Raw genomic sequence first — 12,826 nt, 5'->3', positions numbered from 1 at the left:
TGGACACGCTCCAGCACCTCAGCGTCTTCCCTGTGGTGAGGGGCCCAAAACTGGACACAGCCCTCGAGGTGGGGCCTCACCAGTGCCCAGCACAGGGGGACCATCACTTCCCTAATCCTACTGGCCACACTGTTCCTGACACAGGCCAGGATGCTGCTGGCCTTCTTGGCCACCTGGGCACACTGCTGGCTCATATTCAGCCGCTGTCGACCAACGCCCCCAAGGCCTTTTCGGTCAGCACGCTCTGCCCCAAGCCTGTAACGCTGCATGGGGTTCTGGTGACCCAAGTACAGGACCCGGCACTTGGCCTTGCTGAACCTCACACCATTGGCCTCGGCCCATCCATCCAGCCTGTGCAGATCCCTCTGTAGAGCCTTCCGACCCTCCAGCAGATCAACACTGCTGCCCAACTTGGTATCCTCTGCAAACTTACTGAGGGTGCACGCGATCCCCTCGTCCAGGTCATTGATCACAGAATCGTAGAATGTGCTGGCTTGGAAGGCACCTTAAAAGTCATCTAGTCCAACCCCCCAAAAATCTCGATAAAGATATTAAACAGAAGCGGCCCCAATACCGGGCCCTGGGCAACACCACTTGTGACCAGCCGCCAACTGGCTTGAACTCCATTCCCCACCACTCTTTGGGCCCAGCCATCCAGACAGTGTTTCACCCAAGCCAGGAGCAGCCAGTTTCTCCAGGAGAATGCTGCAGGAAACAGTGTCAAAGGCTTTACTGATGGCCAGGGAAACAACATCCACAGCCTTTCCCTCATCCACTCAGCGAGTCACCTTGTCATAGAAAGAGATCAGGTTTGTCAAGCAGGACCTGCCTTTCATGAACCCATGCTGACTGAGCCTAAACACCTGGTCCTGCATGTGCCATGTGATGGCACTCAAGATGATCTTCTCCATGACCTTCCCAGGCACCAAGGTCAGACTGACAGGCCTGTAGTTCCCTGGATCCTCCTTCCCGCCCTTCTCGTGGATGGGCCTCACATTTGCTAGATGCTAGTCAACTGGGACCTCCCCGTTTTCTTTGCCAGGACTGCTGGTCAATGATGGAAAGTGGCTCGGTGAGCACCTCCACCAGCTCCCTCACACCCTCAGGTGCATCCCATCTGGCCCCATAGACTTGTTTGTCTTAGTGGCGTAGCAGGTCCCTCACCATTTCCCCTTGGATTATGGGGGCTCCATTCTGCTCCCCATCCCCGTCTTCTACCTCAGGGGGCTGGGTACTCAGGGAACAGCTGGTCCTACGGCTAAAGACTGAGGCAAAGAAGGCACGAAGTACCTCAGCCTTTTCCTCATCCTTGGTCACCATGTTTCCCCTCCCCTCCCCATCTAATAAAGGATGGAGATTCTCCTTCGTTCTCCTTTTATTGCTAATGTCTTTATAGAAACATTTTGATTGTCCTTAACGGCAGAGGACAGATTAAGTTCTCGTTGGGCTTTGGCCCTTCTCATTTTCTCCCTACGTAGACTCGTAGCATCTTTGTGGTCCTCATGAGTGGCCTCCCTTTCTACCAAAGGCCACAAACTCTCCTTTTTCCCCTGAGTCGCAGCCAGAGCTCTCAGTTCAGCCAGGCCGGTCTTCCTCCCCGACAGCTCGTTTTTCGGCACATGGGGACGGCCTGCTCCACCGCCTTGAAGACTTCCTTCCTGAAGTTCGTCCAGCCTTCCTGGACTCCTTTGCCCTTCAGGACTGCCTCCCAAGGGACTCTCTCAACCAGGCGCCTGAAAAGATCAAAGTCCGCCCTCCAGAAGTCCAAGGTGGCAGTTCTGCCGACCCCTGGCCTGGCTACTCCAGGCATCAGTGATGTCTATCGTTTCATGATGGCGATGCCCAAGACGACCTGCAGCCCTCATATCCCCCAGAGGTCCTTCTCTGTTCACAAACAACAGGTCCGGCAGGTCGCCTTCCCGAGTTGGCGCCCTCACGCTGAATGCTCCAGCCAGCCTTTCACCACGCTGCCGGAGCAGTGGGATGGGCTGGTCACCGCTTTGTTGCTCCCAGGGCAGTAAAAGCCTGGCCCAGGGAGTGTCTTAACAGGAGCCTCAGCACCCAGGTGTGGAGATACTTTGCAGCACCCCCAACTGGTGATGGCCTGTTCCCGTAGCCCATGGACCCTCACCAGTCTGCGTGAGTGGCCAGGTCGGGCTGCCGTCACCACCTGCCACAGCAAGCGTCGGTCAAGTTGGTGTCGCTGTCGGTGTCTGGCTGCGGCCATGGGCTCCCCCAGCCCCTGGGAACCCACCGCTGGTTGGAGGAGCCCCGTGCCTGGCTCCTGCCTGCCAACACAGTGGCCATGCATGGCTGCGCCTGGGAGTGGAGCTCAGCCAGTGCTGGTGCCTCGCCGGGTTTGCTCTTGGTACCACCCAGACACTTGTGTGGCTGCTCTGTCCCTCTATTTCTGGAAAAACCGCCCATCCAGCGAGATGGCGGAGGGGGATCTGTCACCGCCCCGAGCCCCACCCTGGTGTGGCTGGCTCCAGTCCTCGCTGGTGGGACGGAGCAGGGGGCTCATGGGGCGGGGGGGCCGTCGCGGCTCGCTGGAGGGATGGAGCAGGGGGCTGGTGGGGCGTGGGGGCCGTTGCGGTGAGCTCTGGGGCTGGAGGCCGCTGGGCTGGTCCTGCTGTCGGCGCGGGGTGGCCGGAGACGGGCTGCGGGGGCGTGGGGGCCCACGGGAGGGTGGCCGTGCTGGTGTTTCTGGCCGCGGCGGCGGTTGCTGGCGCTGGGTCGATCGCTGCGGGCTGCCGGGGCGGCTGGTCCAGCCTTCTGGGCGCGAGGGGCGTCCGCCGGTTCCCAGGTGGGCTCTTGAAGCTGCTGAGGAGGATCTGTGGGGAGAGGAGGTTGCTGAGGCCTCAGCTGCAGATGGGACACGGGGACGCTCCTCCACGGCACGGCACGGCACAGCACGGCACGGCACGGCCCAGCGCTGGCTTCGTGGCTACAAGCAGCCATCGAAGGAAGCAGTGTGGGGAAAAATCAACGACTCACTGCATTTTCTTTCGCCGTCGCTTGATGATGACACAGCAGAGCAGTATTGTCAACGGCAGGGAAACCACGACTGCTGCTGTGTCTACCATACAGCGCCTTCGCACGTCTTGGGGACAGACGACGCTTGCGGTGCTCTGCATACTGTCAACATTTGGGATTGCCTGGCCGCCCCTATCTGGAGGAGCAATTCGGAACGTTAGTCCATCCTGCGCACCCCTGGTGAGCTTGCGGCACGTTGGATATGGCCGGAGGGTCTCTGTGTCCCCAGTGCCGGCGCCTGGAGGCACACTCCCACCCTTTGGGACAGGGTGTCCCACCAAACAACACTCAGGAGAGCGTGGCGGGGAGCGCAGCTGCTTGACCAGTCGCTCCTTCGAGGGACACGGACAAAAGCCATCCCTGCAGCAGGCAGTGACACCCGCAACTCTCCCTCCCCGCGGACACGCTCCCACACCCCGAGGGCACGGAGTCAGGCCCTCTCAGGAGACGCTCGAGCCTTGCTCTCCCCTGCTGCCTCTTCTCCAGCATGGGCGCCGCCTGCAGCCGCTCCCAGGTTTCAGGACATGTCTCCCACTTAGGGACCCAGCCAGTCTGCTCAGTACCTGAGTCTGATCGATAAAATTCATACACGCTGCTGTGGTGGTGCTCTGCGGGCTTTGACAGCGCTGCCAAAAAGCAGAGAGGACAGGTAAAGGCTCAGCACGGCTCAGGCACAGAGGATGCAGGAGGACGGGGAGGTTCCCTCAAAGCCCCTGCCCAGGCTGGGAGTCAGGGCATCGCTGGGGCCCTCAGCTGACGGGAGGCATCCCGCCCTGAGCTGCTCCTCCGCCTTGGGCCTCCAGGGACTCCCGGACAGCTCTGGGATGCAGCTACAGCGGGAGGGACCTTTGTGCAAGAGTCACATTGCCCATCATCTGCAGAATGCGGTTCACATGCCTGCATCCCCAAAACACTTTCAGCTTTGGCTGCTGAGGTGACGGGCAGGAGCGGGCACTGGGGAAGAACCTGCTGACACACGGTCATCCTCCTGGGTGACACCGGCTCACCACGGGACAGCAATTACCTGGCATGGCCTCTGATTCTTCAGCAGAGACCGGCAGGGAGCCGCTGCTTCCTTCTGGAAACGCCACCTCCTGCGCAGCCTCTTGGTCCGTCTCTTGAGAAAGAAAGTGGGACAGTTGGATCAGATGGGAGCATTGCCCATCAGGGAGATGGCATCTTCAGGAGACAATACTTCTCAAAGACATCCATGAGGGTTGGAAAGAATGCCTGGGCTGGGGGACAAACCATCACCCACACTTCTCGGGGAGAAAAGCCCACCAGCCCGTCGGTGAAAGGCTGCACCAGCGCCATCTGCTCACCTGCTCCCCAAGCTCGCAACGGAGCAGCTCAGGCCACCCTGTTGTGCGGGGCCACCAGGAGGAAAACAACGAGGAGGAGGCGTTGGGCAGGCTCCATGGCCTCTCTCCATCTTGATATGGAGAGAAATGGTGGATCCCGGAAGCTGTGGGTGGTGGATCTGTGTCTGTCCCAGGCTGTACCCTGGTGTGGCTGGCTCCAGTCCTCGCTGGAGGGACGGAGCAGGGGGCTCGTGGGGCAGGGGGGCCATTGCGGTGTGCTCTGGGGCTGCAGGCCACTGGGCTGGTCCTGCTGTCGGTGCAGGGTGGCCAGGGACTGGTTGCAGGGGCGCGGGGGGCCCACGGGAGGGTTGCCATTTGGCTGCTGACGTGACGGGCAGGAGCGGGCACTGGGGAAGAACCTGCTGACACACGGTCATCCTCCTGGGTGACACCGGCTCACCATGGGACAGCAATTACCTGGCATGGCCTCTGATTCTTCAGCAGAGACCGGCAGGGAGCCGCTGCTTCCTTCTGGAAACGCCACCTCCTGCGCAGCCTCTTGGTCCGTCTCTTGAGAAAGAAAGTGGGACAGTTGGATCAGATGGGAGCGTTGCCCATCAGGGAGATGGCATCCTCGGGAGGCAATACTTCTCAAAGACCTCCATGGGGGTTGGAAAGAATGCCTGGGCTTTTGGGGCTCCTGCACCATGCCCTCCTGCCCTGCCCTGCAAGCCCCAGCAACGCTCACATCTGTCCCATCCCACCTACTGGTCTGCAGACGGGAAATGGAGGACAACCCCAAAAGCTGCCGCATCTGCATCTCCCCCCGACTTCCAGCACTAGGGAAGGGCAGCCAGCGTTGCCGGGGACCTCGCTCCCCCTGGCAGTGGCCCAGCGGGCGAGCAGAGCTGCGTGGGAGCTGAACACAAGTTCAGCACGTGCCAAGCCCTCCAACCTGCCCACCCACCTCTGCGCAAACAGCTCTGAGCCGCAATGGCCAAACTGGGGCAGCGGCTGCCCCTGGCACCCGGCCTGAGCCACAACTGGCAGCGGCGGCCCTGGACCATCTCTGGGGCTCGGCAGCGCCTGCAAGGCCTGAGACCCAGCGTGGCTGCAGCCAGGCTCTGATGGAGCCCTTCCCGCTCTGCAGGCTACAGCCCGGCCAGACGGGGACTGAAAACCTCTGGTGCCCGAGTCTCGCGGCTACCGCAGAGTGAAATACACCCACCGTGTCCTCTCTCCAGTTCCTTCACAATGTCCCTGAGGACTTCAGTTGGCTCCGGGGGCTTTTGTCCTCCTTCAGCTTGGTACTTTGCTCTCGGAGGACCTTAACAGAAAGCATCGGTTTGATTTCACACCAATAAAATAGAGAAAACCAGTGCACAGTCTGTGAGGTCGGCAGAGACAGACGACTCACCCCTGCGACGCCAGCCGGGCTGTAGCGCACGCTCCAGTCCAGGAGCTGGAAGAGCCTTCCCTACGGACACATCTGTCAAATAAACAGCCAGGAGAAGCCTCCGTCATCTCGTGGGATCTGCACTGGCAGATGCCAACCGCAGATGGGGTAAGGGGATCGGGTGAGGAGAGGGCACACGCCTGCAGGTCTCTGTCCTCACACCTGCAGCTCCCCAAGGGAGGAAAAAGCCGTGACGTACCCACGGGGGCCAGCAAAGAGCTTTGCAAGGCAAAGCGCCCCAGGGCACATCACTGAGCCCGGCCCCTTCCCTCTCGGCTCTTCTCCGTGTGCGCACATCGGCCACGGAAGGAGCAACGGGCATTTCACAGGAAAAAAAGATGGAAAGGTAGATGCTCCTTCCTCCCACTGACTTAGCTGTGGGATTGCTCTCAGGCTGGAGGACAGCAAGGGGGCAAGAAGGCAGGAAGCCGTCGGCCCTGCGAGGGTCTTCAGGAAAATTGCACCGGGATAATCGCTTGCCGCATTGTCAATGTTTCTGCTTGCAAGGAAAGGGACATTGAGAACTTGCCTGCAGGATGCCCTAAGGGCTCCAAAGCAACGTCCAGCCGAGAAGCAGAATAACCATTGCCACCATCCTCATCTAGAAGCAAGCACAGAGGAGAAATGTTTCCATTGCACGTTGGGACCCACTTCTGCCTTAGGGACCTGCTGGCACTGGAAGGAGCTGGGCTCCCCAGGTGGGAACCAGACGGAGGTGGAGATTACAGAAGCTGCAGATGGGGCTGGGGAGCTCTTGGCTGGCTCCTGGCACCTCTCCAAACACTCCTTCCAGGCCATGGGCAACAGCCCTTCAGGAGCCGGTGGACCAACAAACGGCCCCTCGGGGTGTTCTTCCTGGGAGAGCTCACGCACACAGAGGAAGCCCCTGATAAAGCCCTGGGGGACAAACCATCACCCACACTTCTTGGGGAAAAAAGCCCACCGGCGTGTCGGTGAAAGGCTGCACCAGCGCCATCTGCTCACCTGCTCCCCAACCTGGCAACGGAGCAGCTCAGGCCACCCTGTTGTGCAGGGCCACCAGGAGGAAAACAACGAGGAGGAGGCGTTGGGCAGGCGCCATGGCCTCTCTCCCTCTTGATATGGAGAGAAATGGTGGATCCCGGAAGCTGTGGGTGGTGGATCTGTGTCTGTCCCAGGCTGTACCCTGGTGTGGCTGGCTCCAGTCCTCGCTGGAGGGATGGAGCAGGGGGCTCGTGGGGCAGGGGGGCCATTGCGGTGTGCTCTGGGGCTGCAGGCCGCTGGGCTGGTCCTGCTGTCGGTGCAGGGTGGCCATGGACGGGTTGCGGGGGCGTAGGGGGCCCACGGGAGGGTTGCCATTTGGCTGCTGATGTGACGGGCAGGAGCGGGCACTGGGGAAGAACCTGCTGACACACGGTCATCCTCCTGGGTGACACCGGCTCACCACAGGACAGCAATTACCTGGCATCACCTCTGATTCTTCAGCAGAGACCGGCAGGGAGCCGCTGCTTCCTTCTGGAAACGCCACCTCCTGCGCAGCCTCTTGGTCCGTCTCTTGAGAAAGAAAGTGGGACAGTTGGATCAGATGGGAGCGTTGCCCATCAGGGAGACGGCATCCTCGGGAGGCAATACTTCTCAAAGACCTCCATGGGGGTTGGAAAGAATGCCTGGGCTTTTGGGGCTCCTGCACCATGCCCTCCTGCCCTGCCCTGCAAGCCCCAGCAACGCTCACATCTGTCCCATCCCACCTACTGGTCTGCAGACGGGAAATGGAGGACAACCCCAAAAGCTGCCGCATCTGCATCTCCCCCCGACTTCCAGCACTAGGGAAGGGCAGCCAGCGTTGCCGGGGACCTCGCTCCCCCTGGCAGTGGCCCAGCGGACGAGCAGAGCTGCGTGGGAGCTGAACACAAGCTCAGCACGTGCCAGGCCCTCCAACCTGCCCACCCACCTCTGCGCAAACAGCTCTGAGCCGCAATGGCCAAACTGGGGCAGCGGCTGCCCCTGGCACCCGGCCTGAGCCACAACTGGCAGCGGCGGCCCTGGACCATCTCTGGGGCTCGGCAGCGCCTGCAAGGCCTGAGACCCAGCGTGGCTGCAGCCAGGCTCTGACGGAGCCCTTCCCGCTCTGCAGGCTACAGCCCGGCCAGACGGGGACTGAAAACCTCTGGTGCCCGAGTCTCGCGGCTACCGCAGAGTGAAATACACCCACCGTGTCCTCTCTCCAGTTCCTTCACAGTGTCCCTGAGGACTTCAGTTGGCTCCGGGGGCTTTTGTCCTCCTTCAGCTTGGTACTTTGCTCTCGGAGGACCTTAACAGAAAGCATCGGTTTGATTTCACACCAATAAAATAGAGAAAACCAGTGCACAGTCTGTGAGGTCGGCAGAGACAGACGACTCACCCCTGCGACGCCAGCCGGGCTGTAGCGCACGCTCCAGTCCAGGAGCTGGAAGAGCCTTCCCTACGGACACATCTGTCAAATAAAGAGCCAGGAGAAGCCTCCGTCATCTCGTGGGATCTGCACTGGCAGAACCCAACCGCAGATGGGGTAAGGGGATCGGATGAGGAGAGGGCACACGCCTGCAGGTCTCTGTCCTCACACCTGCAGCTCCCCAAGGGAGGAAAAAGCCGTGACGTACCCACGGGGGCCAGCAAAGAGCTTTGCAAGGCAAAGCGCCCCAGGGCACATCACTGAGCCCGGCCCCTTCCCTCTCGGCTCTTCTCCGTGTGCGCACATCGGCCACGGAAGGAGCAACGGGCATTTCACAGGAAAAAAAGATGGAAAGGTAGATGCTCCTTCCTCCCACTGACTTAGCTGTGGGATTGCTCTCAGGCTGGAGGACAGCAAGGGGGCAAGAAGTCAGGAAGCCGTCGGCCCTGCCAGGGTCTTCAGGAAAATTGCACCGGGATAATCGCTTGCCGCATTGTCAATGTTTCTGCTTGCAAGGAAAGGGACATTGAGAACTTGCCTGCAGGATGCCCTAAGGGCTCCAAAGCAACGTCCAGCCGAGAAGCAGAATAACCATTGCCACCATCCTCATCTAGAAGCAAGCACAGAGGAGAAATGTTTCCATTGCACGTTGGGACCCACTTCTGCCTTAGGGACCTGCTGGCACTGGAAGGAGCTGGGCTCCCCAGGTGGGAGCCAGACGGAGGTGGAGATTACAGAAGCTGCAGATGGGGCTGGGGAGCTCTTGGCTGGCTCCTGGCACCTCTCCAAACACTCCTTCCAGGCCATGGGCAACAGCCCTTCAGGAGCCGGTGGACCAACAAACGGCCCCTCGGGGTGTTCTTCCTGGGAGAGCTCACGCACACAGAGGAAGCCCCTGATAAAGCCCTGGGGGACAAACCATCACCCACACTTCTTGGGGAAAAAAGCCCACCGGCGTGTCGGTGAAAGGCTGCACCAGCGCCATCTGCTCACCTGCTCCCCAACCTGGCAATGGAGCAGCTCAGGCCACCCTGTTGTGCAGGGCCACCAGGAGGAAAACAACGAGGAGGAGGCGTTGGGCAGGCGCCATGGCCTCTCTCCCTCTTGATATGGAGAGAAATGGTGGATCCCGGAAGCTGTGGGTGGTGGATCTGTGTCTGTCCCAGGCTGTACCCTGGTGTGGCTGGCTCCAGTCCTCGCTGGAGGGATGGAGCAGGGGGCTCGTGGGGCAGGGGGGCCATTGCGGTGTGCTCTGGGGCTGCAGGCCGCTGGGCTGGTCCTGCTGTCGGTGCAGGGTGGCCATGGACGGGTTGCGGGGGCGTAGGGGGCCCACGGGAGGGTTGCCATTTGGCTGCTGATGTGACGGGCAGGAGCGGGCACTGGGGAAGAACCTGCTGACACACGGTCATCCTCCTGGGTGACACCGGCTCACCACAGGACAGCAATTACCTGGCATCACCTCTGATTCTTCAGCAGAGACCGGCAGGGAGCCGCTGCTTCCTTCTGGAAACGCCACCTCCTGCGCAGCCTCTTGGTCCGTCTCTTGAGAAAGAAAGTGGGACAGTTGGATCAGATGGGAGCGTTGCCCATCAGGGAGACGGCATCCTCGGGAGGCAATACTTCTCAAAGACCTCCATGGGGGTTGGAAAGAATGCCTGGGCTTTTGGGGCTCCTGCACCATGCCCTCCTGCCCTGCCCTGCAAGCCCCAGCAACGCTCACATCTGTCCCATCCCACCTACTGGTCTGCAGACGGGAAATGGAGGACAACCCCAAAAGCTGCCGCATCTGCATCTCCCCCCGACTTCCAGCACTAGGGAAGGGCAGCCAGCGTTGCCGGGGACCTCGCTCCCCCTGGCAGTGGCCCAGCGGACGAGCAGAGCTGCGTGGGAGCTGAACACAAGCTCAGCACGTGCCAGGCCCTCCAACCTGCCCACCCACCTCTGCGCAAACAGCTCTGAGCCGCAATGGCCAAACTGGGGCAGCGGCTGCCCCTGGCACCCGGCCTGAGCCACAACTGGCAGCGGCGGCCCTGGACCATCTCTGGGGCTCGGCAGCGCCTGCAAGGCCTGAGACCCAGCGTGGCTGCAGCCAGGCTCTGACGGAGCCCTTCCCGCTCTGCAGGCTACAGCCCGGCCAGACGGGGACTGAAAACCTCTGGTGCCCGAGTCTCGCGGCTACCGCAGAGTGAAATACACCCACCGTGTCCTCTCTCCAGTTCCTTCACAGTGTCCCTGAGGACTTCAGTTGGCTCCGGGGGCTTTTGTCCTCCTTCAGCTTGGTACTTTGCTCTCGGAGGACCTTAACAGAAAGCATCGGTTTGATTTCACACCAATAAAATAGAGAAAACCAGTGCACAGTCTGTGAGGTCGGCAGAGACAGACGACTCACCCCTGCGACGCCAGCCGGGCTGTAGCGCACGCTCCAGTCCAGGAGCTGGAAGAGCCTTCCCTACGGACACATCTGTCAAATAAAGAGCCAGGAGAAGCCTCCGTCATCTCGTGGGATCTGCACTGGCAGAACCCAACCGCAGATGGGGTAAGGGGATCGGATGAGGAGAGGGCACACGCCTGCAGGTCTCTGTCCTCACACCTGCAGCTCCCCAAGGGAGGAAAAAGCCGTGACGTACCCACGGGGGCCAGCAAAGAGCTTTGCAAGGCAAAGCGCCCCAGGGCACATCACTGAGCCCGGCCCCTTCCCTCTCGGCTCTTCTCCGTGTGCGCACATCGGCCACGGAAGGAGCAACGGGCATTTCACAGGAAAAAAAGATGGAAAGGTAGATGCTCCTTCCTCCCACTGACTTAGCTGTGGGATTGCTCTCAGGCTGGAGGACAGCAAGGGGGCAAGAAGTCAGGAAGCCGTCGGCCCTGCCAGGGTCTTCAGGAAAATTGCACCGGGATAATCGCTTGCCGCATTGTCAATGTTTCTGCTTGCAAGGAAAGGGACATTGAGAACTTGCCTGCAGGATGCCCTAAGGGCTCCAAAGCAACGTCCAGCCGAGAAGCAGAATAACCATTGCCACCATCCTCATCTAGAAGCAAGCACAGAGGAGAAATGTTTCCATTGCACGTTGGGACCCACTTCTGCCTTAGGGACCTGCTGGCACTGGAAGGAGCTGGGCTCCCCAGGTGGGAGCCAGACGGAGGTGGAGATTACAGAAGCTGCAGATGGGGCTGGGGAGCTCTTGGCTGGCTCCTGGCACCTCTCCAAACACTCCTTCCAGGCCATGGGCAACAGCCCTTCAGGAGCCGGTGGACCAACAAACGGCCCCTCGGGGTGTTCTTCCTGGGAGAGCTCACGCACACAGAGGAAGCCCCTGATAAAGCCCTGGGGGACAAACCATCACCCACACTTCTTGGGGAAAAAAGCCCACCGGCGTGTCGGTGAAAGGCTGCACCAGCGCCATCTGCTCACCTGCTCCCCAACCTGGCAACGGAGCAGCTCAGGCCACCCTGTTGTGCAGGGCCACCAGGAGGAAAACAACGAGGAGGAGGCGTTGGGCAGGCGCCATGGCCTCTCTCCCTCTTGATATGGAGAGAAATGGTGGATCCCGGAAGCTGTGGGTGGTGGATCTGTGTCTGTCCCAGGCTGTACCCTGGTGTGGCTGGCTCCAGTCCTCGCTGGAGGGATGGAGCAGGGGGCTCGTGGGGCAGGGGGGCCATTGCGGTGTGCTCTGGGGCTGCAGGCCGCTGGGCTGGTCCTGCTGTCGGTGCAGGGTGGCCATGGACGGGTTGCGGGGGCGTAGGGGGCCCACGGGAGGGTTGCCATTTGGCTGCTGATGTGACGGGCAGGAGCGGGCACTGGGGAAGAACCTGCTGACACACGGTCATCCTCCTGGGTGACACCGGCTCACCACAGGACAGCAATTACCTGGCATCACCTCTGATTCTTCAGCAGAGACCGGCAGGGAGCCGCTGCTTCCTTCTGGAAACGCCACCTCCTGCGCAGCCTCTTGGTCCGTCTCTTGAGAAAGAAAGTGGGACAGTTGGATCAGATGGGAGCGTTGCCCATCAGGGAGACGGCATCCTCGGGAGGCAATACTTCTCAAAGACCTCCATGGGGGTTGGAAAGAATGCCTGGGCTTTTGGGGCTCCTGCACCATGCCCTCCTGCCCTGCCCTGCAAGCCCCAGCAACGCTCACATCTGTCCCATCCCACCTACTGGTCTGCAGACGGGAAATGGAGGACAACCCCAAAAGCTGCCGCATCTGCATCTCCCCCCGACTTCCAGCACTAGGGAAGGGCAGCCAGCGTTGCCGGGGACCTCGCTCCCCCTGGCAGTGGCCCAGCGGACGAGCAGAGCTGCGTGGGAGCTGAACACAAGCTCAGCACGTGCCAGGCCCTCCAACCTGCCCACCCACCTCTGCGCAAACAGCTCTGAGCCGCAATGGCCAAACTGGGGCAGCGGCTGCCCCTGGCACCCGGCCTGAGCCACAACTGGCAGCGGCGGCCCTGGACCATCTCTGGGGCTCGGCAGCGCCTGCAAGGCCTGAGACCCAGCGTGGCTGCAGCCAGGCTCTGATGGAGCCCTTCCCGCTCTGCAGGCTACAGCCCGGCCAGACGGGGACTGAAAACCTCTGGTGCCCGAGTCTCGCGGCTACCGCAGAGTGAAATACACCCACCGTG

The sequence above is a fragment of the Larus michahellis genome, chromosome 10, assembly GCF_964199755.1.
Source record: "Larus michahellis chromosome 10, bLarMic1.1, whole genome shotgun sequence".
NCBI lineage: Eukaryota > Metazoa > Chordata > Aves > Charadriiformes > Laridae > Larus > Larus michahellis.
This window is presented reverse-complemented; position numbering follows the sequence as displayed.